At 41.9% G+C, this 24,886-nt stretch overlaps 1 protein-coding gene across 5 annotated transcripts in view; it reads left to right on the top strand.

The window, feature by feature from the left end:
- Positions 1–24,886, top strand: part of CPNE2 (copine 2) — a 947,004-nt gene that overhangs the window by 472,182 nt on the left and 449,936 nt on the right. The gene's annotated exons all lie outside the window — the stretch shown is intronic.

Genomic DNA, 24,886 nt, shown 5'->3' with positions numbered 1-24,886 from the left:
ACTGTTCAAAGTTTCTGTAACACTGCTGCCAGGGACTTTACAAAGCATTGTCTCGGGAGGATAGCTCAGGGGCAACGTGCTCGCCTTGGAAGCACGATGACATAGAGCAACAAAGGTTCGATCCCCGGGTCCGCGCGTGGGTATTAAGCGCGTTATAAATAACCTGTCATATCATTATTTTATGATAATCTCTGTCTCATAGCTGTTAGATTATTAGTCTTCATTTATTGTTGCGTACTGAGATTCCTGAAAATCCAACATAAACACATAATTCCACACACGTTACTCCCTTCAGCGCATTTAGGACATATATGCGTCCTAAATCCCTGTTTGGATTGGCATGCGCTGTGTACCCCACAGTCATCAACAACCTCTGAGCATGCAATTCAATTCCTGTACACAGGCAGCAGACACCTAGGACCCTATAGTAGGCTGCATTTATTTATGTATTTATTTATTGTGTGTTACAGTTTAAAAGAAAAACTTTTCACACATTTTTAAAAAAATTCAACACAAAAATCACAATATATGCATTTCACTCATTTAAAATTTGTTGAGGTTTTTTTTCCCATAACATTACATTTCGTCTTGCCATTTAATATATTTCAAGAGGTTAAAACAGTGAAAGTTCCTTTTAAATATACATTAAAACGATAACTTGTTAAAAATATATTTAATTCAAGGTCATAACCAATCACCTACTTAAAACACATAATGTAAAAACCTCACTAGGCGGAGTGGCGTAGAGTGACAGTCTTGCAGTCGAGAGGCTGGGCGGTGAGAACTGCAGTCTGTTTTCCGTGCTTCTTTTGTGGAGGTGGTGCGTTTAAAAACCCCACACACCCCCGGAGCGGTCTGGGTACCTCTGTGTTGTGTGTTCATCTGGAGGGATTGGCTCACTGCTGACTAACATCTAAAGGTACGAGCTGCAACTGCTAACTTTACCACTTGACTGTGTATGGATGTAAAATCTGAGGAGCGACAAAATGGTTCAATCTCATTTGGCAAAAACACACACTATATATCCAATGCTGAAATGCTGATAGAAACAAACTTGCCACTTCCTCCCTCTCTGAACCCTTCGATTACTGTGTCGCAATCATTTTCTGATGACGATTTTATAAATTCCATTGTACCACCTACTTGCAACATCTTGGAGCATAAACAGTGTTGTTGTCCTCAACAATAATCTGCGCCACACTTAGAGCATCTGGTGTAGAAAATGTATTTAAACAAAAGCGTGAGATGATACTCTCAATGTATATCCCCTTTGATTGCCCTTTGAATAGATTCCCTTTGACTACACGTGTTTCGGCACGCCTAGTGCCTTTCTCAAATCAGGGCTATTTAATAGCACATGATACAGATACATGGAATTGTCATATGGTTAATGCATTATCACACGTAGACAGAGAAACAGGAGTGGTGAAGGGGAGGAGTATTAGGGGTCAGGAAACAATATTGTGAGAAAAAACAAAAAATAGGAGAAACAAAAAATAGGTAAATACAAAACATAAAATCAAATATCAGACAATGCTTTGATAGTCTTCTGTCTAATATAGGCTCTGTGTCACATTAGTTACAACCATTATAGTATTAGATGTCATATTCAAGTCTTCCGATCCCTAAATGTCTAAATTCTTACGATTTCCACAAATATATAACCTTTGTTTTCTAATTCAGGCATACTGTCCCTGCAGTTAGATACGAGCGCGGCGTTGGCTCACCGGAGTGACAGTCGGAATACCACGTCCGCAAGTGTTATTAAAGCTTGCCATGGTTGCCTGGTCAAACCGTCTTCACTTTCTACTCTGTGCAGTCTGTCAAATCATGGTCTGTATTTGATTTTATGTTTGTATTTACTTATTTTTAGTTTCTCCCATTTTTTTCCGCAATATTGTTTCAGGACCCCTAATACTCCTCCCCTTCACCACGCCTGTTTCTCTGTCTACATGTGATAATGCATTAACCACATGACAATTCCATGTAACTGTATCATGTGTGTTATTAAATAGCCCTGATTTGAGAAAGGCACAAGGCATGCCGAAACACGTGTAATCAAAGGGCAATCAAGGGAATCTATTCAAAGGGCAAGCAAAGGGAATCTACATTGAGAGTATCAACACACACTTTTGTTTAAATACATTATCTACACCAGATGCTCTAAGTGTGGCGCAGATTATTGTTGAGGACAACAACACTGATTACTTTCTGGAGGTGGGGTCTTGACCTCCGTTTACTCACAGTTGCGACACAACCCAAAAAGGTATGACAGAAATAGGTCACTTAGCACAGTAAGTTGATGGAAAAAAAGAACTTCACCAAGCTCAACATCTTGGAAGATAGTGCTTCTCGGGTCAGCTTGGGGCTTGATACGGGCTTTATGACAAGCTATGGAAAAAAGCTGAAAGCAATCGCCTCCTATTTCCCATGCATGGACAAGGGGAGGCTGGCAACAGGCAGTGCAGATCTGGAGCATTTCAGTTAGGCTGGTCTATCAGGGGAGTTGTTTTGTAATAAAGGTCTACCAGTGGTAAATGAATCAACACTGGAGGGTGAACCAGAATATCAGGTGCCGGGTGCACGTTCTAGAGAACTGAGAATGATTGAAAAAGTTGATTAATTTCAGCTAATTTCAATGATTTTTTTTTTTAAAAGAATGAAGATCTCAAAGGAGACCAAGGATTGGTCATGGCAGCTGAAGGCACTGAGTCTTTAACACTGGATCTCTAGAACATAAAGTCATCAAAACCCCAGTTTTACAGCTTAGGATTCTCTCTTGGAATTCACAGGGACATTCCCATCCTTTTTCTGGATTGGTATTAGGTAAGAAATTCAAGTCCTATGTGACTGTCACCTTGCAGGAGACCTGGTTGTCAGTCTCTCCGGTCTTTGGTGGTTTTGAAGTTACTCAATCTGCTAAGCAGGGATTTATTGGTCACCCATCTAGCGGTCTCTGAACCATGATTACATCCTGCAAGGCTCTTAAGATTGTGGGAACTAAAGATTCTCGTTTTGGTATTCTGGCTACCCATATTAGATCTGTGGGTAAATCCTGTTTGCATTTGCTCATACTCAATTTATACTGGCATGAAGGGATAGGAGATTTGAGGGAGACTCTGTATTGGCTAATGTGTTATGTGAATGTGTGGCTGGACCAGTATCCTCAAGGACACTCCATGTTAGTGTGAGACTTGAATCTGAGGGATACTGTTTATTCTAGTGAACTCTGTGGTTACAAACACAAAAATAGGGATATCTGGCAGAATGGCCTTGTTGGCTTGGGAATGTCACCTGTGCATGATATTTTGAGTGAAGATGTGGTTTGTCTACCGACATGGTCGAGTGGTACACATCACTCAATGTTGAATTATATTTTTGTGGACACTTGTCTGTTCTCGAAATGCCTGCATTTTAACATATTGTCACTGAGAATAGTGATCACAGTATGCTCAAGGCTCGGTTTGAAGTTAAACTCAGAAAACAAGGGGAATTAGTAAAAGAACATTCTGGCTTGAGAGCTAATGTGGCTGATAACAGAGTGAAATGGAATAACACAAATGAATCAGTGTTTATTTAATAGTTTACAAAATACTACAGATATATGGATGACTGATCCCTTTTCTGTGAATAACTTTGTGGACTCCATTGAGTCTTTGTTGCGTGTCCTCTTTGCGTCGCGCCAGAAGAGGAAGGTTCTTCATGTTAAAACCCATCCCCATGCGTACAATAAAGAGGTGGTGTAACGATTTAGGGACATGAGGCGGTCTGTTAGGGTTGCATAGAACTAGATAGATCTTTTGCCGGAACAGATGCTTACCCTGGTTAAATGACTACAGCAATCTTATGGAAATTGGCTCCTCCAGTCGCAAGCTTTAAGACTGCAGGAGGATGCAAAGGGCATGTTAGAGGCCCTCCGGAATAAAAACACCAGGGTATTTTCGGCCCTCATTAATGGCTTAGACATGCCCCAGTCCAACATTCTAATCAATGCAGTATCTCAATCTGCTTGAGTACAGCATTTTGATTCTGTTTATGCTCAGGTTGACGGCTCCAAGCTTAGCGAGGCATTAAGCAGAGATATAACTCTTTTTCCTGTGGAAATTGACAAAGATTATGAGGTGGTATTGAAGGTGATAAACAAAATCTCCTCTTCACGTGCGGCCAGACTTAATGTCCACTCAAATGCTTTGTTTAAAGGGTAACCCACTGTATGGGCTAAGATTCTATCATGTCTGTTCCAAAGTATTATTACTTTTAACTCGTTCCCAGCTAATTGGTCTACTGCTTATAGTGCACCAATTTTTAAAAAGGGGGATAGAACCGTTCCTTTGAATTACCGGCCCATCAAAATCCTAGATGCTGACAGCAAGGTGTTTGAATCAATCTGGCTGTCAAACTTGGAGCAATGGGCTAAGGAATCTTCAGTATTGAAGAAATGGCAAACCGGCTTCCATAGGGACATGAGCACCTCATGGAATGGATTCGTATTGAAATGTGTGCAGAATCTAGCTTGGGGAGGGAAATATGGTTTCATCTACGTTGTGTCAGTGGATCTTTCATCTGATTTTGATGCAGTAGATCGCAACAAACTGTGGCTCAAGTTACACTCTAGAGGGATTACCATGGGGTTGCAAAAATTGATTAAAGGGTTGCACATAGAAACTGACATATGGGTGGGTTTAAACCATGACAGTCTGTTCTCCCGTACAATACGAACATTCCGGGGAGTTAGCTAAGGTTGCGTTCTTGCACCTTGCCTATTCAATCTTTACACTGGTAAGTACTTAGAATCTGCAACATTTGTCTTCCCCAAGTTGTTCAACTTGAGACCATATTGGCTATCGTACGCTGAAGATTTGCTTTTATTTGATTGCACCCCCGTAGGTCTGCTGCATTTGATTGGCGCGTTTTCTTCTTCTGCTGAGAAACACTCCTTAAAGATGAATCTGATAAAAAACAAAGTGCTTCAGTGCACCAAGGGGAGGAGGGAGTATAAGTTCCATTGGCATATTGGAGATGTTGCGGTGGAGAAGGTTCACTCCTTATTGTATCTGGGTATCCTGGTCACTGCAAAACCTAATATAGGTAGCACCATGCCTGGCTTCATGAAAGTGTTTTGGCCATGGCTAATCAGCTACAAAGGATTGATTCCAAATTTGGTACGTTTTCCCTAAGACCTGCTGTTCGGTATTATTTGGGGTAAATTGTACCTACATTTTCATATGGAACAAGTGCTATGCCTTATCGATATTTGAGTATTTACCCTCCCTTGAAGCACTGATTTGGAGGCGGACACTGAGAGTACCCTTGCAATCCGTTATGAATTAGGGATTGTTTCACTGAAAGCAAGGGCATTTTGGAAGATTCTTTCCTTCCTCTGTAAAGTGTTATGCCCATCTGTGGATTCTCTTGTTGTTGACTTGAAAGTCCTGTTGAAAGGAAAAGGAAGTACTTGGGTTGAGGGTTTGGAGATACCAGATACAGCTAAACTTTCCCTTTATGTGTATGTCTGGATTTGCACTATTGACAATATGCATATATATCCCTCATTAAAACATTTAGGTGGAGAGTACAAGAAGCTTGAGTTCTTGCCCCGTTTCTTGCACTGTATCCTGACAAGATTACTCAATCTCTCTCTCTCTCTCTCGATCTCTCTTTCTGAGATTTTGTTGGGGCCTTATATGTACTAAACAGAAATTGGTAAGATATAGAGCACTTTCAGAGGAGCATTCTATCTTTCGCTTTTGTTTGTGGAGTCGGTAGATTGAATCGCTTGAACATTTGATACTATCTTGTCCCTCTGTTCAAAGCTTACGGTTTACGCATCTGAAGAAGATTCTAGAATTTTGCCCACTGAGACAGCCTGGGGGTGGGACGTACTACTTCTCAATTAATTGCTGTCACAGGTTTTATTAAAGCTTTACATTTGTCTACTAATGTGCAGTGAATAACTAGACACGAGGACCTGCAGCTATTCTTTAGCTCACCATTGTTGTATTTCACAAATGTATCTTATGATGTTTATGGTTCATGAATCAAGAATTTGTTGACTTTGTATTTCATGCTTTTAACCTGTAATGACTATTGCTCAACACATGAACAAAGTCATGAATTTTAGGGTCCATGAATTGAGATTTCAATTCATATTTTACTGATTTTGACGATTTAACTTGTAAAGTTTTGTTTTATATCGTGTAATGTTTGGTGTATATATACTTTTAATTGTATGTTAACCAAGAACAATAAGAAAAAGAAGCCTCACCATAAATACCACTTTATAAAATATCATTTTATCTAGCAGCTAAGTATTTCATAATTAACTTCTCACTATACCATTCTTTAATACTCTACATACTGTAAATATTCCATTGGAGGCCCTTCACTATACATCTGTCCCATTTAGGACCCCACCCAAAAATCTACTCTTAAAAATCTCATTGTAGTGATTAATAAAGCGTAGTTGGATCACAGAACATGGTGTGCCACAATCTCTCTTCACCCTCTACCTCTAAATAATTTGGAGAATTTCCCAAATATGACCCCCAGTAATTACTAAAAGGGGGACATATCATAACTAAATAGTAAAGCGTTTCTATTTCTATCTTGCAAAATCAGCAAATTCTTCCAGCTCTAGGTATTCTCTCTCTTGCGCCCAATACTTTGAATTTAAGAAATAAATTCAATTTAAGGTGCAACCAGACTCGCCTGCACTTTTTTGTTTGATATTTTGCATAATGGCTGGTAAGGAATGATAGGGTTTTATGTCATAAATAAAATGACTGTAGATACCATAATTCACCAGTCTTGATCTATTTTCTATGCAATCATTTTTGTATAGGTGTTTTTTTACTTCTTTCGGTCTGGTCAATACGATTTCATCCGTTATCCCTATCCGGGGCAAGATCTTATCACATTTATTTGTCCAGGCCAGGAAAGACTTACAATCCCCTGATAGCATCACCATTGTTAGTTTTGTAAACAAGGTGCCAGCTAGAGGGTCTAAAAAACCTTTGTATAACTGCAAATAACTCCAGTCAATTGCAGCTTGTAACGACACAGTGGCAATGACATGTCTTATAGCTGCCAGAAGGGTTCCCTTCGGAAAGGAAAGAACCTCAGCCATAAACAACCCTCAAACTGTGCATCCTACACCCTACCTCTTACAGTACCTCAGTGCAATGAATTAACTTAGAAACAATCTTTTGTCGATAAAATCGTAATACAGAGCTCAAAGGAAATCACCCACATTTTCTGTCCAGTTGTCTCAATTGTGCAGCAGAAGATAAAACTGCAGTCCTACTCAATGTGAGTTGCTTATAAAGCTTCCGATTTATGCAAATCAGTTTCTCCAAATACTTAAAATATTGTACCTGTTGAATTTGTTTCCCAATAATAGCCCAATTAAATGTTTTGATCTTCTTTTTTCTATGAATTCAGAATCATAATTTTTGATTTCCCCATGTTAGGTTTGAGGCTCAAGTTCCTAAAGTAATCATTCACTGCTGTCAGTTCCTTTTGTAGTCAACCAAAGGAATAGGGCACCCCTGTATTCCGATTTTTGCACACAACATAGATCATTTCACGCTGTCAATGGCCTTTGCTACATCAAGAAGGGCCACATAAATGTGTCTTTTGGCCAATTGAGCTTGAGTAGTCAAAATAGATATAATTAGACAATTTAAAGAAATGCTAACCCCTCTCTTAACACCTGACTGGTATGTAACCTGGTTGAAGTATGTCAGTCTTCGATACCAAATACTTCAAGATATGAGATCTAAAGATTTTGTTTGAACCATCCAAGAAGGACATCGGCCGGTAATTACCGGGGTCCAGTCGATCCCTTGCTTTATAATAATAAGTACCACCAACGCATCCCTCCATGAGGAGGGACATTTCCTCATGTTCAAAATATTCTCAAACAACTTTAGGAGAATCATTGCCCATAAATGTGGGTCCAATTTCAAAGTTGTGTTATATAAGCCATCCAGTCCCGGTGCATTGAAGCATTTACAACTATAAATAGCCCTTTGAACGTCCTCCAATTCAATGTTGAGGAAGTTCCAGCACAGTTCCAACAATTTCATCCGAGGGTCTAGAGTATAATTTTCAAAAAAGGTTTGCCCAAACACTACCAGAGATATGGTTTCCTGCAGGTATCTCTGCATAGCCCTGATTTAATTAACAACCAAAAGTATGAACCATTGCTCTTATTCAACGCACAAAGCATGTTCACTGTGTGTCTCTGATTTTTCGACTATCTCCTAGTTTATATCCAATTTGAATAACTCCGCTTTACTTTTCTTAAGAGAGTAAGGCCTAATGTACCCATGTTCCAAATTTCCCCAACTTGCTTCCTAAAGAGTTTATTTCTGCTAAGAGTTTCTGCATCAAAGTTCTGTTTATGAGAATAAGGTTTAGCTTAATTATCTAGTTGATCTATTGGAAGTAAGCCAGCAAGGGTATTTCAGGCAAATGGGACAAATCCTCCTGGAGTGAAGGCCCCCAAATTATCATCCACTAAGCTTCAGTCATTTGCAAATTTAATTGGAGTGCCACTCAAGGTCTCCAGATCACTGCATGATCACTCTTATTTCAATATTCATATTAGGAATTAGGGGTTCACATTCGGTTTCTACTGACAAAGTGAGTAGCAAAGATCTATGATCACTGCCCCCAAAATCTGAAACCAACAAATTATCATAGCATACTATAGTTCCTTGGAGGCAAAAATATAATCTAAGGTTGATGCTGACAGTCTACCTACCCTTGTATGTTTAGGAGGAATATCCCCTGTAACGTTTCCATTTAATAACCTGAAGTCCCAAACTGACATTGCTTATTTGATCATTATCCCTCTTTCAAGGGCACCAGATGAACGAACATTTTGGTGCATGTAGCAATCTTCATCGAGGCATTCCCTATTTAAATCCCCCATAACCATACATCCAGAATCCTCCGTCATATAGCTGTCTATAACATCTGTTATCCTAGTCAGGAAGTTTAAAAGATTTCCATTATTGGGGTTAAAATACACATTCAGTAGCAAACACAAATTCAGCCATGATTTCTTTGCTCCCTTAGGAATTAATTTGACTGCCAGAATATCAGTAAACAACGCCCCCCCCCCCCCCAAAGGGTCTACCTTTAATGCTTCTTCGTGCTGGCTCATAACAAATCGTGAAACCTTCTCATATTGGTTTATCCATGAGCCATGTTTCTTGAAGGAAAATAAATGCACAATCCCCCCAGAGGCTGTATGGTCTAGCCAAAAAAGTGAAGTGCTGAGTATTCCACAGCGCCAGTTTGAAATTACCATCTCAGTTCTTAACAGTTGGCACACCATCTTTTCCATGCAAAGAATTCAATGTATAGGACCAATCATAAGATACAGATCTAGTTATCACAGTTATGCCTGAAACAACTCAGGCCGGATTATCCCCATGATCAGTCGGTCACACAGGGCTAAAGCCATTTTGCCACGATCACCGATCACTGGATTATGATGAGTAAGTGTTACACTGCAGGGATCAAAATTAAGATTGGATAAGCAGTAGCTAAATGCAGATCCTGGGTATGCAGCATTATCCTGTGACCAGGAGCTACCCCTGGGGAACTAACAAAACTAACTTACACATAAGTTGCAAACTTCTTATTTTGCCCATTATTTATGACCCTTTAAGCTTTTAAATATTGATTAGATGTGTGCTGATAGGTATTTTTTTTTATTTGTCATAGTTTCAAGTGCAACTTTTTACAAACGCACCTTTCTCATGTAATTAATCACTCATCTTAAAACACAAAAGAAAAACACATCTTTACAATTCTCTTCCTCAGACTGTCCTTAGTAATCTGTCTAAATAGTTAACAACTGCACAAATCAGCATATAATTGCGTCCTGCAATTAGTGAAGGCCACCATTCTTCCATGTAATTTTTAAGTGGAGCGTACTTTCCTAATGTCAATATTCGATCTTTGGTCACGACGGTATATTCAACAGCCAGGTGATGGAGTGACTCTACCTGTTTATCACAGAACTGACAAATATTATTTGTAACATTTGTATTATGTCTTTGCAGCAGCATTTCTTTAGTTGGCATTACATTAAGTCTTCGTCGAAGAAATGTATCTCAATGGAATTTTGATGGAAAAAATTGCAGGTACTTTGGAACCTGATTTGCAGAGCGACCATCATATGTATATATAGATTGTCGTAACACAATTAGTAAATCGACATAGGTGTGTTTGTGCCGCATCAGTTGGCCTATGGAGCCAAAATGAGCTTCTAATAGCTGTGGTTTCAAGCTGGCCAGGCACTTCTAGCCAAAAAGCAGGAGCTAAGTAGCTCCTTGCTCCTAACTGCTCAAAGACAGGGGCTTCAGACAGCATCCAACTTCTGATTAACTCACTCCTAAAGCGTAATCGTATTATGTCCACTCTTGTTGGGTGAACAAACTCCACTTGTGTTAAGTCCACAGACTTAATTAAATTTAACCTTGGAATTTCATCAAAGAGCACTAGAACATACTGCCTGTTTAAAAGGGTAAGGCCCATTTACTTTAAACTTTCGCCCAACATAAAATAAAACAACTCTTCACATAGAACACCTCCTCTGGCCATATTTGGGACAGGATGATTCTGTAGGTGCTATTTTTCCCTTTTTGGTAATCTAAATGATTGCTTCCGCACACCCAACCGCACCATTGTGCTATTCATTTTCAGGGGTTTTGGTATCATGACTGATGTCTTTGCTAAACCCCTTTTTCACCTTTCCTCTAGTGATAGGAATACAGGGTAAGCTCTCTCTTCTTCTAAAGCTGTCAACCCCTTAGGAATAAATGCACGTGCAGTGGATGCTGGGCTTGGACCTGTAACTACTGCATCCAACCCCTCACTCTAATCACTTGTCTATACCCAGCCTCGCTAATATTTTTTTCCTCTCTATTTGTATCCTCCTTTACTTGTCAAGGGAAAAACAGCATCTGACACAGAATGCCTTGTCAAGATACTAAGGTATAGGGAGTTACTCAACAGTGTTGAAGGTTTAGAAGGTTTGTGATCGCTCCCTCCCCCTTAACAGGCGAAGTACATTTATTCTTTACTGCTCATTGGCTGTTAGAACACGTTCACCACTTTCAACTTCATCCTCTTTCTCACTTCACTTTCCCTAAGGTGACCAATTCCCGCTTTTGTATTGCCATTTCCGGTTATGCAAACGTACGTGACCCTTAACAACCTTTTTTTACAGCATTATTTTGTTTTTTTGACTTTTTCTGAGGATCATTGTTCCTGCCCCCAACATTTATATCACCTGGGCTTGTTATAGATACCACAGGAACTTCACCAGATCCAATCTCTTGGGGTTTTACGGTTATAATTTACTCAGTAGGTATAGTCTCAGACTGATATTGATCGCTAGTAATCCCCCCATTACTTCCAGGTACCCCTCCAACATTTGAGTTCCTATAGTGTTAACAATGTGAAACTTTACTGCAGTGTTCTCTAAAATATTCTCCTTTTATGTCACATTAACAGATCTGATTAAAACCGTTCCTGTGAGATCTCCAGTTAGATCTCTAAGGGCACCCCGCACTGCTGACAAATTAACAGATCGCACCAAAGGCTTTGCCACAGTATCTTCAGGGCTACCCTCTGTTGGACGTATACTGACCAACAGACCTGTCTGGCTAGGGCCATGACAAAACCCTCCAGAAAAACATTTTTGAAGTTAGACTTTTAAAGTCTGCCTTACTTCCCGACGTTCATATTGAAAGGTGTCATTAGCTTTGTCCATCGAATACAAAATCTGACACAGTACCAGAAAAGAGAAAGCATCTACCACCTCCTTGACGTGGGATAAAGAGACTATTTTGATGGTTCATCTCTGGGCCTCTAAACACCTGCTTTCCTTGGATTTGCATATGGATGGAACCACTCTGGTGCGTTAATACATGGCCCAGATCCTTTAGTTGTTCCTCCCTCAAGTTTAGAGTTTTTGGAGATGATTCCACTATCCGGTAAAACAGTGTCCGATGTAAGCATACACTTTCTCTTCTATCTGACTTAGGCGAGGGGCCCAGGGACAATCTCATACACTTAACTAATTCATGTGACACTGTTGTTGACAGTATGGTGATGTCTGAAATCAGGTCTTTATGAGGGCAGTTGTCGAAGTCCTCTACGTCCAGATGCTCAAGGCAACATGAACCACTCGAAGTATCAGGTGCATTTATCAGCAGCAAATCACCCTCCTCCAATGTATCAGGAATATTTAAGAATAAGCTTTCGTTCTTTGCGAGTAACTGCTGAGACTGCTGAAGAACCGCATCAAAAGTATTTTCCACAGCCATCACTTGGGCGAAAGAACAAGGAAAGCCCTGATTATTGTAACCACTGTTTTGTCCAGGTTCATTGGCTCTCCGTTTTCTTTTGTTCAATCGTGTCTCTTATTGAATTCACCATGATTTCCTTATTAGAGTGGGCTTCCTTTATATCGAAGGTTACTCTTTGACATGGCATATTGGAACACAAAGTGTATGCCATAATTACCAAAATTACGGAATCGGCTGGACGGCAATAAGCCACCGGGAGCAGAGGAAAAGTAGAATAAGAGTCTGTTTTCTTTTTTTTTTTACTCACCACTGCCGATCTGGAGGGCTCGGCAGTGTCTTTAAGATTTCACTGGTGGACAGCTCTCCCACAACCTTGATGTCGAATGCTGAACACCAAACCGTGCATGCTCGGCGCCGGGCTAGTGTGTTTAAGGAATTCACTCCTCCTCCTCACTTTGCAGCAACAGCAGACTTCCACAACTGGAAGCAAGGAAAGAAGCCTCCAATACTTTCTGGAACACTCCCAGTGACTCTGCAGCATAATCCGTAGCTAATGTAGCACCAAACACACTGCCTGCACACCGTGCGCGCTGCGCGCTGGGCTAGTGTGTTTAAGAAAATCAGTCCTCCTCCTCACTTGACAGCAACAAGTGGGTAGACGATCACAATGAAAATGCCGAAATCATTCTACACCTTGTGCATTTGGCATTATGGTGGAATAGACAGTGTACCGCGCTCAAAGCTGATAAGGGTGCATATTCTTTTAAGTCGCACAAATGTGTGAGACATTTTCGTAGAGCTGCAATTGCAAGTTATGCATAAAATCAAGCTTGCATGCCTGTGTCAAACAATGACTAAAAGTATGTGACTTAATCACACGGGCTCTAGGGGGAGTGTCAGTTATGCAACCATAAAATGTCCAGGAATGCAGGACTTGCAGAACCTAATTTGAGAACCTGTTTCGGCGTAGAGTGTGAATGAAGTAGTTAGATGAGAAATGTGTACAGTAGTTTGCCCGCATTACTAGTTTTAGATCTTTACACTCTGCCGTTATTTTTCAGGTGGTTTACTGTTGCGCTCCAGTTTACCTGTGAATGCCAGGAGATTTATATTGCAAAAACCTAGCAACCAAAAAATGTGGAACAAAACCGGAAGGGAATACCGGGGAGAGTCAGTTGAGTGGAGGCAAATTACTATGGCTTTTCACTGAGCAGGCAAGTTCACATGTATGCAGGTCTCCAGTGACATTTGTGGAAGTTGCATGCATAATTTTATCCCTTATACATTCACTACAAAAAAGCACCATGCACTTGGGTAATAGAAAAACTTGTTATTTACAATGCAATAAAGATGGCTTATGAATGCAGACATTTCAGCCTGGTCACGAGGTCCGGGCAACATCAAACATTCCAATTGAATACATATTTATCCTTTAGTTCATGGGTCCCCTACTCTAGACTAAGTAGCATATAGTGCGGACTCACCATGTCGCAAGATTCTAGCTACACCAATCTGTTCCTTAAAGGAACCCATCGAAATACAGACATTACTAGATGTTGAAAGGAGGCTGGGCATTGCCCAGTACACAGTGGCACTATTGGGTTTCAGCTTGGAAATGCATTTTGAATCCCTATGTTTAGCCCAGTATGACTGAAGTTCTCTAAGACTATGAGAACAAACATTGATCTAGAAAACGACCTCATTATTGGGAACACAAAAACTTTGATGCAAGGTAAAGGAAAATCAGCATGACCAATCTGACGTAGAACTCATCAAGTTAATCAGCCTAGAATGTGTAAGTAGATTTGGGAAATAATATAGATCACAAACCTACACGTAGGCAGGCCTCATAAACCACCAATAATGCACTCATATTTATGCTTAAAGAGAGCAACCACTTTTTAAAAAGGGAGTCGCAGAGGCAGCACTCAAAAGACCCAAAACCGAGGAGGGTTGGGAGGAAAAGTGGAATGGGTAAAGGGTCCATGCATTAAAAATGAGTATAAAGGTCATCAAAGTATTTTTGCAGGGTCTAACATTGGGCCAAAGATCACATGGTCAGCAAGAAGAAAAGCTAGTATTGAGTGAGGCTTCTGAAGCTCATTTGATGGTCGTGCAAACATAAGTGTTAGAGCTGGCCAAGCAGTTGTGAAGAGGACCACAGGTGCAGTCAAAATCATTTCTAAAACCTATGCCATTCTAGTGACTGTTCCCTGTCCTCTGGGTCAGACAGACCCAGTTAAACCTTATTAAACTGGAAAATATTATATAGATCTTGCCAGCCAGAGTCAACAGTCTTAAACCCGATTCTCACTGGCGCAGGGGTCTGCAACCTGTGACTCTCCAGATGTTTTGGTCTACAACTCCCACTATCTGTAGCCAGCATTTTCAAAGGTGAGGGATCATGTGGTTCATAGTCACAAAACATCTCAAGGACCAAAGGTTGCAGACCCCTGCACTAGCTCATGATGGTCACCTGTCTCAAAGGGCATATCCCATTTACTCAGGATCAGGTTTTCTTAAGACAATGCACGGCTCAATTAAGTAGCCTTAGTGTTTGTGTCCCAAACTTTGGACCAAATTGTATTTCCTTGGGACATTCATGCTGCACATGTCGTTAAGTGCCTGTGGAGTTAGCACAACTACAGAAACAATCGGCGTCTGTCAAATTATTCCTCCAGGTGTGCAAACTTGTGTAGTCGGGCAACACATTCTGACAGTTTAGATCCCTTCTCTCCCCCTGCTTGTGATCCTCTTTTTGTTCTGTTTGTTTGTCTTAGTTTTATGTGTGCCCTGAGGCCTCCGGGCTTGTGGCGAATTGTAAAGTGTACCCTGCTCATGTGTAAGATCTGCAGAAATAGTTACAATAGCTTATTGTCCAAAGGAGCGTGCACTTCTCCATTGCCAGATGTATCTTGATCACCCCCGCCTATGCCTCCCCCTCCTCTCTCTCCAGCATCCCATTCATCATGGAGACAGTAAGTTGAATTCACTGTTCGGCCATGAAGTCCCTATCATCCTCTATTAAAAGACCAGTGTCTCCAACAGTGACCAAAAACGGATCTGCGTGATCCGACCGCGGCTGTTTTCCCTACGATGGAAAAGTTTGCATGGGAAATGTACGCACCACAAAAGGTTTGTACATTTCCCATGTGAATATACATTTCAAAATCCTACATACCTACACCTCCACCCACACCCACAACACACCCCCACCATAACCAAACCCTACTTACCTTTTAAGACGCCTTGTGTCCCTGCGGCGCCAGTTCCCCTTCACTTCTGTGATGGGGAACAGGCGCGTCTGGGTCCTTTTCTTTTTTTTTTCTTCTTTTTTTTCGGGACAGCTCCTGTTTTTTTTTCTCGGGTTTGCTGCGGGGTTGTCCCCTGCATCCCCCCCTCACCATACCACACAGTATAGTGAGCGGGGTGTTGCGGGGGACCGGCAGCCCCTGTTTATTTTTTTTGGTCAGGTGTGCTGCGAGGGTGTCCCCCGCAATCCCTGCTCACTGTACTATATATATATATATATATATATATATAGAGTAGTGAGCGGAGGTTGCGAGGGAAACCCCTGCAGTCTTTTTAAAAAAAAAATGTTTTACCTACCTTAAATGCATACCACCAATGTTTTCAACTTTTGGTGTTCGAACCTTTGGTGGTATGCATTTTCAGACTTTTGGTGCATTCAGACTTTTAAATTTGGTAAAATCGTACAATACCACCGAAAACTGCGGGTTTCTACCCAGATTGCACTGTCTTGGACCAAATTCCAATTATGTTGGTCAAATTATTTTAAGGTCAGCCAATCACACAGCCAATAGAGTCCACTCACCACACTGATACAGGATTGGTCAGTTCAGTGGATTTACATTCTAGGTCTTATTCGCATTTCTCCACAGAAAGGTCTTAATAGAGTTGCTGAAAATGCTCTCTATCCTATACAGCTACTTCAGTTCAGGTACACCTTGCTGCACAATCTAGGTACCGTCACTCCCCTGATAAGGCGCAAATTGAGTTTTTGACTCAGTAGGCATGAAGGGAAGGGTGAAGCAAGGTTCTTTGCAATCTCCAACCACATTTGTCTATCAGGGTCATCGATAGTCATAAACCGAAATATGTGATTGCGGCAATGTGGAGGCCTCATGACATTTGCAAGACTCGGAAATCACACACTGCCTGCCTTCCTGCGTGGTTGCAGTCTTGTCAAGGAGATTCTGGGATTCTCTCAGCCCCCAAAAATGGCATGAGTAGTTTCTATACAGTTTTAAAAGAAGGTGCATAAACACTGAAGGGACTCCATAGAGAATGGGTGAGAGACCACTATCCTCTTTATTGTCACTGGATGTCCGCACCTGCTTAATTAGAGACAGTTCACCATTTCAGGAGGTGTCTCACCTCAGGCACTCGGGGTCTGGTGGATTTGACAGTAGTGTCATCTAACGTTCTTTTGAAAACTTGGTTGATCTCCTACCCTTCTCATCCACTAATCAGAAAGTTAGTTATTCTTTGGCACAAGTAAGGGCGGATTTCAGATGTATTCTTTGACTTGTTTTATTTTATAGCCAGAGACTACACCAATCAATTATCATAAATCAAGTAAACTGGCAGTTGGCATAGAAATGAAAAGCATGAGATGGTCTGCTTTAGTGCTTCTTTGATTGTTGTAATCCAAGTGTTGATTCGTAGACTTCCCCGAGTTTAATCTTCCCCAGAGGAGGTTCAAGCCTAAGAGTGAATAACTAAGGTCAGAGCAAGTCTTCTTTCTGAAATCCTTTCCCATGCTCAAAATAATAGTACACACCATTAGCACACATGGCAGCCTTCAGAGCTCAATACAATCTCTGGGTCAAATTTACAAGATTTCAGGAATGCTGTGCCATTTTGGGGCCCACCAAAGGCCAATGACTACTAAATATAATCAAATGCTTTCTCAGCTTCAAGGGCCATAGCAGCCAACACTTCCTCACTGATAGCAGCCTTGGGTCTCACACGCTAAATCATTTTTTTCCAAAACAGATCAATAACAGCGTGGTTTGCTACCACTCTGAATTTTCATTTGCTAACATTCTCTTTTCGTTAAATTCTGGATAGCTGGGTAACAGATTCTGTCTCCACCATCATTCAGATCATTGTTTACAAGTGCATTGAAGAAGTTGCTTGTCCTACATGTCATAAGTGTCACAAATGGCGTTTAGAATGCGCTGAGTCACTAAGAGTGTTTAAAGGTGGTGATTCTTAAAACCACTTAAGCAGTCGAGATAGACTAATTCTAATATGAGCAGACTATTCAATGGTAGTATGAGGAGATCGTTCAGTGCTCAAGAGCTGTGTTGCGGATGAGTACATTATGGACTTCCCACCACCCTAGCCTTTGCTAATGAGGGCCTGAAGGCACAGTCTTATCTGTCGGGCTCCCTCTGGGGCGGCACTATCCTAACACGCCCTATGGTTGTCAATATGACTTGCTGGGAAAAAGTGCCAATATTGGATGCCCTCGTTCAGTCTCCCCCTCAGTTGCTCCCTTTCACTCCTCTGCCAGATCTTGCCACTCCTTCCATCCCCTACTACTCTCACCCCTTCTTCACTCTGCTACTCTCTTTACATCCTTCTCACCCCCTTCACTACACCGAGATATGGACCCCTGCCCACCCTCTCAGGGATATAGTCATCCACACCGGGATATGGTTCCCTGTTCACCCTCCCATGGATATGATGCCCTGCTCACACTCCCAGGTGATATGGTGCGCTGCTCACCATCCCAGGGGCATTGTCGTCTGCTCATCCTCTCAAGGATGTCATGCCCACCTTCCAAGGATATGGTGCTTTTCTCACCCTTCTCTACTACCCTATTCGCGCACCCTTCTGCTCTCCCCTCTCCACTCTATCTCTCTGCCTCTGTGCCCTACACTTACCACACTCTCTCTTCCAACTACTCCCTCCTTTCTGCTACACTCTGCTCTCACATCTACTCTCACTCTTGGCTAGCACTCTCTTCCCTCCCCCCCCCCCGCCTACAATACATGCTCTTTCACTTTCTCTCTCGCACTCTCTCTTTAATTCCCCCTAAACTTCTGCCTGTGTGTATATATACATATATACATATATCTCTTTCCTTCTCTCAACCACTTTTTATACACAGCCCTCCTCACACAACAGGTACCACTCTCTCACAAATACCTCACTTGCACTCTTTTCCAACTTTACCACCAACTCTTCAGCACTCCGTCTCCTCCGTCTGTCCTCTGCCTGCTCACTAGTCCACCTCCACACCTGTGGACCTCACCCCTCACCCCTGAAACCCACACTCTACCCTTCATTCACTCTATTTATATATCTTGTGCTTCTAACATCCCTCAGCCTCCATTGGCTTTGCCGCTCATCTGACTTTAATTTGCCTATCTGTTGCTGCCTTTTCCCCAGGGGCTTTGTAAAACCCGTAAAAAGCTTCAAAAACACCTCTGCCACTCCCTTTTTTCCAGCACAGTTTCAGTCTCTGATAGTCTCTTTGGCACGCTCCTGTGGGTCTACAAGTTCGTTTTTCTTGTCATCGTCCTATGCTGGTGAGTTTGGTTTCAAATCCGATTTGCGGAGGATTTCAGAGTTTCTCCTGTTCACCTACAGTTTATTCTCACTCCTAGTGTGTTTTCTGCTGCACCACCATTTTCCTGGGATTGATAGGTCGCTGTTTGGTGTCTCATCTCTGTTTGACAAGAGGATAGGTCCATTCCCTGTCTGTTCTTGATTTCATTCCTCCACACTGTGGTCTGGTTTTTTATGGTGGCGCACATGTGCTGTCTGGGACCTGTAGTCCTGAAACAGTAGAGAGCAAATAATGTCCAGAAAGAGTACAGGGAGGCATCTTGTGACAAAGAGGGGTATCATTAATAATGAGGGGGAGGGGAGTTAATCTCCTAACTCCGTACTTTGCATTTGGGACAGGGCTGATTCTGGATTTTGTCCTGCTAAGCCTCCTGCTCCAGGTTGAGAGGGGCTTCTGTCTCCCCTAGACAGGCTCATGTGATGACCCTGTCAAAACAGGATACCTTTCTCTGCCCTCTTTTCTGAAAAATCTGTCATTGAAGCTGTCTGTTTTGCCCAAGTCCCACCTTGATGTCAGACATCTGGTGGATAAACTCAATGAGAAGCTGGTGGTGTTCTGGGACAGCTAATTCTATGCAAACCATCATGGCGATCCTCTTCAAATAGATCCAAGCAATTTGAATCGCAGGGCACCTGCTGTAGTTGTTGAGCTTAGCCACACCATGCAATGCTAACTCCAACATGCTTGTATGGTTTAAGGTGACCTGATCCAATGGATCACAAATCTACAAGATTACACACAAATTATCTATAATAGAAAGGTCCGTGGACTTATGTTATCCCTAAGGCTCAACCACTTCTGCCAATAGGTATATGTTATATTATGTTATTTGATATTTGTTTATAGTATTACTGCCAATGTTATTTCTTTCAAGTTCTGCATGGGGTCCATGACCCTTTGGCAGACTATAGTCTGAACAGACACAAAATGAACGGAGCTGTACATTAGATGCAAATAATACTTATAATTACAAGCTACTCTTCAGTTATTAGTAAAGATGATTTGTGTACTGACGGGATAACTGGCACAGCATGGATTGCTATGTCAGTGACTGTCACAGCTGGATTCAGTTTTTCGTGGCACTCAGCAGTATTCCATTCGGTGCATATTATAGGGCTGCAATAGCTGTCCTATAGTTGAGATGAAACCTAAGATCTAGAGGAAAAGCGAAGATTCTATGGTTAATAACATTTGAGCCATAGGATGGATCAGTACAGCGTTTGACATTCCTATATTAGGGCCCGGGCTCCCCAGGACTGGAAAGTTTCATGCGAATACATGTTACGGGTCAAATGATATAAAGGGTCCTTACAATTGTATGTTTTCACCATTACATTCATTTTGCCATAGGGAAATTGTCTCACGCGCACAGACCAAACCGCTGGAAAGATTTGTGGCAAATAAAAAACACGTCGGGCACAAAGAGCTCGAATGAAATACTTTCTTGTTTTGGCACACATACATCCAGTGTTGTTTTATTTGGCGCAGAAAGGGGTGCCCCTGTAGCCAAAAAGTGAGTCACATCTTCCATGATGCAATGCTGTTGCAAAGCTTTTTCATTTCTGAAAGTCTGCCATTACATGATTCGAGAATCAAGTTCCAAATCGACATTGTCAAAAACCCCAAAATTACATAAAGGGTGCTAATTAGAGAGTTTTGAGAGCAGGTAGCACGTGAGGAGGTTTAGGAAGGATGTTTGGTAAAGGTCTGGGGATCAGGGATGGCATACTTTCTTTTCAAGCCTTTTGCCAAGATCCAGAAGTAGAGCAAACAGGAAAAAAAGAGTATATACTCAAACTATGATACACTGATATGTTGCAATCACTGTGGTTGCTATTTAGGAAAAGATTAGTATTTGAAGATCATTTTGGATTTTATTTTAAAATATTTATTACAAAACATTTTGAATTAAATTTAAATGGTTTGGGGGTTGTATTAAGGTCATTTAAAATTCAACATCTGTTTATTGAGATCTACGACTGTTTTATTTAAGTTTGTTTAGTGAATGGCCGAGTCGTGGTTACATTGTGTTTTGTTTTGATTGTATGATCTGAATGAACGCTTCTCGATTGTGTTCTTTTCAGAGCGATTCTCAGTCACGATTTGCACAGAAGTTGTAAAACATTTTTTAGTATTGTTTAATGTTTGATTTATTTGAAGGGTGGTTGTGAGGGTGTAAAGGTGGTAGATTTTGTTAGTTTTGGGAAAGAAAAATTGAGGAGATTGTTATCTGTTTTTATGAAAGTTTAGTTTTTCAAAAATGATTGATTGGATGGTGTTTACACGTGATCTGAAGTAACGCTTCTCAATGCAGTGTCCTCTTTGGTACAGTTCTCGAAGTCTAGCTTTGTACAGAAGTTTAAAAAGTTTATTTTAGGATTGTTTAATGTTTGATATGCTTGAAGGGTGGACTTGAGAGGGAGGTAGAACAGTGTTGTCAGTTTTGGGAAAAAGGTATTGGTACTTAGATAAATCTGCACTATTTCACATGATCTCGATTCATAGGACAGTGCCGTACCTTCAGAGGTCAGTTTCCCTGTTGATGACGTCACTGTCATCAACAGAGAAAATGGATTTCAGGAACTAGGGCATGGCGCTGAGGTGCGCCGCAAGATAAGTGTGTTATTTTTTCCAAAGAAACACCCTTAGCACACAGGGTGCAAAGGGTGTTTATTCCCCAAAAATAAATATATGATCTTACAGTGTGCCCGCTGTGCCATATTTTCTGAAGTCCATTCCTCTGTTGAAGATGTCATGGTTATCAACAGAGAAAATGGATTTCAAAAGCTAGGGCGTGGCTCCAAAGCACGCTGCAAGGTAAGTGTCTTTTTTTTCCAATTAAACACCCTTAGCACCTGCGTATGAAACTACACAGTGTAATGGCTGTATAATATACGGTAGTGGGCTGAGACTGCCAGTAGTTGTACTGCTGCCTGGGTCAAGGGACCCTTTTTTCATTTGGGCCATTACTTGGGTGACTGGTGGTTACCAGTAGGGTTAGCATATTGCCGTGGTGCTTAATGTTAAACACACCTACCGCTAATTTAGATCTTTTGTGAACTTTTATGGTCGTTCTGAAATAACATTTGTGGGTAAAGGTGGGGTGGAAAGTAGAAAAACAATGTTTTGACAAGTTTTCTATATTTTTATTTTTCATATTGCATTAACAGTCCGGTAAAAATAAACCTTAAAAGGAAGTAAAAAAATCTCTCAAAAAACAATAAAAACTACTTGCAGTGTTGCCCATGTACCACGCAGGCATCCTAAATTGTCTCAAAATGTGTTGCATCCAGTACTATTGGCATATAACACCTCGCGCAGGTGAAAATGCCACCTACTGGAGACCTGCATTGGTGTGGAGGGTTCAACGCAGGGGCAGCAGAGGCGACGCTCCTGTTAGGGAGAATTCTCTGTTTAGGCTGAATTTCCTAACCTAGTGAGTCCACCCAGCAGCTTTGCTGGGTTTTTGGGGTTTATTTTTTTTTATCCTGCCAAGAGTGAGACTCTTTTACCCTCACTCTTGGACATGATTTGAGTGTGTTTCTTTGAATCTAGAAGTGTTTAATGGGATATGGGGTCTTTTACTCCATAGGGCTTCATGTGTTTTTGTGATGTGTGTTACACAGCACCCTCAGTGCAGTGACACAGGGGTGTCATAGTGACCCCCCAGTATAGACTCCATACCCTGGGACTGACTACTGTCTCCCAGGACATGTAAAGTCACCATTGACTTTACTAGTCTTAAATTCTGAACAGAACCAGTACAAACCATCATATTGTGGACGTACTGGCTGGGGCAATTCGATCGAGTTTTGGCTGGTGGCGCGAATATTTTCCTATGGGATTTCCCATTGTTTTAGGCTACTATCTTTATTTAATTATTTACGGTAGCCTCGAACATACCGCCGGTTTATTTAATTAATATTAATTCTCCGGTTGGTATTTTTTGCCAAAACTTGATTGTTCTCTTCTGTGACTCCAACCCAAGTCGAGCCCTTTGTTCCACTTTTTGGCGGGCTTCTCCACAGAAGCCCTCCAAAGTGGTGCCACTATGTCTGGGGTACTTAGGAGGGGTGGAGGGGAATTTAGGCACCCTGGACTGAGTTGCCTAGGCAATTCAAGTCGCACTATGTCCTGATTGGCCCAAGTGGTGAGCTGGCCGGCTCACCACTTAGCATGTTTGAGTAACAGCTAGGTTGAGTGAATGGGGGTTTGCTGCATAAAAGCAGGGCTTTGGGGACTGGAACTTCAGAAGTCGCCACAGGACCTAAGAATCCGACGAGGGAGAAGCTGAGCCGACCTGCCACGACACCACCACCGGTGGAGCCCTGCTGGACTGCCTCACCACTTTTCCCAACGACAGAGGAGATCTCCCGCCGGAGAGTCTTCTTCCTTTAACTGGTGGGGATATACAGTTTCACTGTCTTTTTGCTTTCCCGACGTACCTCGTGGCCGCCTTGCCCGTGCCAAGCACCCCGGCAACTGGGATACCACGTTTTACCACGACCGCGATACAAAGGTACCACCTTTAACCGGAAAACTCCGCGGCGGGTTTCTGCCCTGGTAGTGCAACGACCTTCATCTTTCCTCCAAGTCGAGATCTTCTCTTCCCCTGGACAACGACGCAACTTGCACCCACTACCAGGAACAACTGCCACCGCTGGAGGATCCTTCCCACTTAAGGTACCATGTCCCGCCTGGCTTCCCTTGCTACCGACTGTACGGGGTAGATATAGCCCCCGGCTTTCGAACCTGGGTTAGCCTGGGACACCTTGGCTAAACTTTTCTAAGCCTCTCTAAATGCTTTTCTGAACCCTCTGCAAGACTTTCTAAGCCTAGTGTAACTGTGTGATCTTGGGCGCATTTGTGCTGTGTTCTCTCTAAGAGTGGGCCCAGCCTTTGGACTTTGGCTCACCAGTGACTTTTTGCTCTCTGCCTGGCTAACAGTGTTCTGGAATCGTAGAGTGGTGTACCTCTTCATATTCTGTCTTTTTCCCTCCCCTTTTCACAAACTTATTAGAGTGCAATCTAGTTAAGCGCTCACCTCTGTATGAAAATAAGTGGTGTTTTACTGTGATTTTCTAATAAGGAAAAAGGGGTGTATATATCATAATAGTAACTGTGTTTAGAATATGTTACGATACGAGTGCTGGAGTGTTTCAACTGTGTGTTTTTAAATAAATAATTATATACTTGGATACCAAAGCTCTGGTCAGTGTTTGCTTGTATTATTGTATCTGAGTACCTATTGAGTATACTTTGCATACTGCCTAACTCTTCTTGAGGGAAGTCTGACTGCTCAGCCACGGCTACCAGGTAAATCTGGGTGGTAAAGACTGCTACCAAGTGGGTTTACTGCCAACACCTGTAGTCTTAAATCTTTTGCAGTGGTCCCTAAGGGAACTGCACAGGTTTCTGCCTAACAGCTCCCATCATTGGCACCACATGAAGTTGATGGGAGAGGTCCAGAGGATGATGCAGCTGGTGTTCCTCCTGCTGCCTCTGTGGCGTGTAGCATTGCAGGGGATTGCAACCAAGGTGTATTACCTGTTGTCATAACCTGCTCCTGAAACATTTGTCCATTTGCCCTGAGTGGTAACGAATCAGGTGGTTGACGAAGGCTGCAGTGCCCAGGCTTTGTGCAGGAACCATGGCAAATCCTCTCCTGCACACCTTGCCACAAAATGTACACCGTCCCCGATAGTGAAGTGTCTTTAGGTACCTTGAAGTACTACCAGCACAGGGAAGGTGTGAAACTCCTGCAGCAGTACTTCTTGGGTTGAGCTGGCTGCTCTACTCACTCGACATTTTCCGGGTCTTCAGGAACAGTGACAAGGTTGATCTCTTCATCGTTGGAGGATGCCTCGTGAGGCTGTGTCGCCCTCTCCTGAAAATAATCAACAAAAAAAATCAAAAGAAAAAAAGGAAGTAAAACAGATCAAAAAATCCT

The sequence above is a fragment of the Ambystoma mexicanum genome, chromosome 1p (assembly GCF_040938575.1).
Source record: "Ambystoma mexicanum isolate Mex_15411 chromosome 1p, UKY_AmexF1_1, whole genome shotgun sequence".
NCBI classification, from domain to species: Eukaryota; Metazoa; Chordata; class Amphibia; order Caudata; family Ambystomatidae; genus Ambystoma; species Ambystoma mexicanum.
The sequence above is the reverse complement of the archived record's forward strand: the minus strand, read 5'-3'. Positions and strand labels throughout refer to the sequence as shown.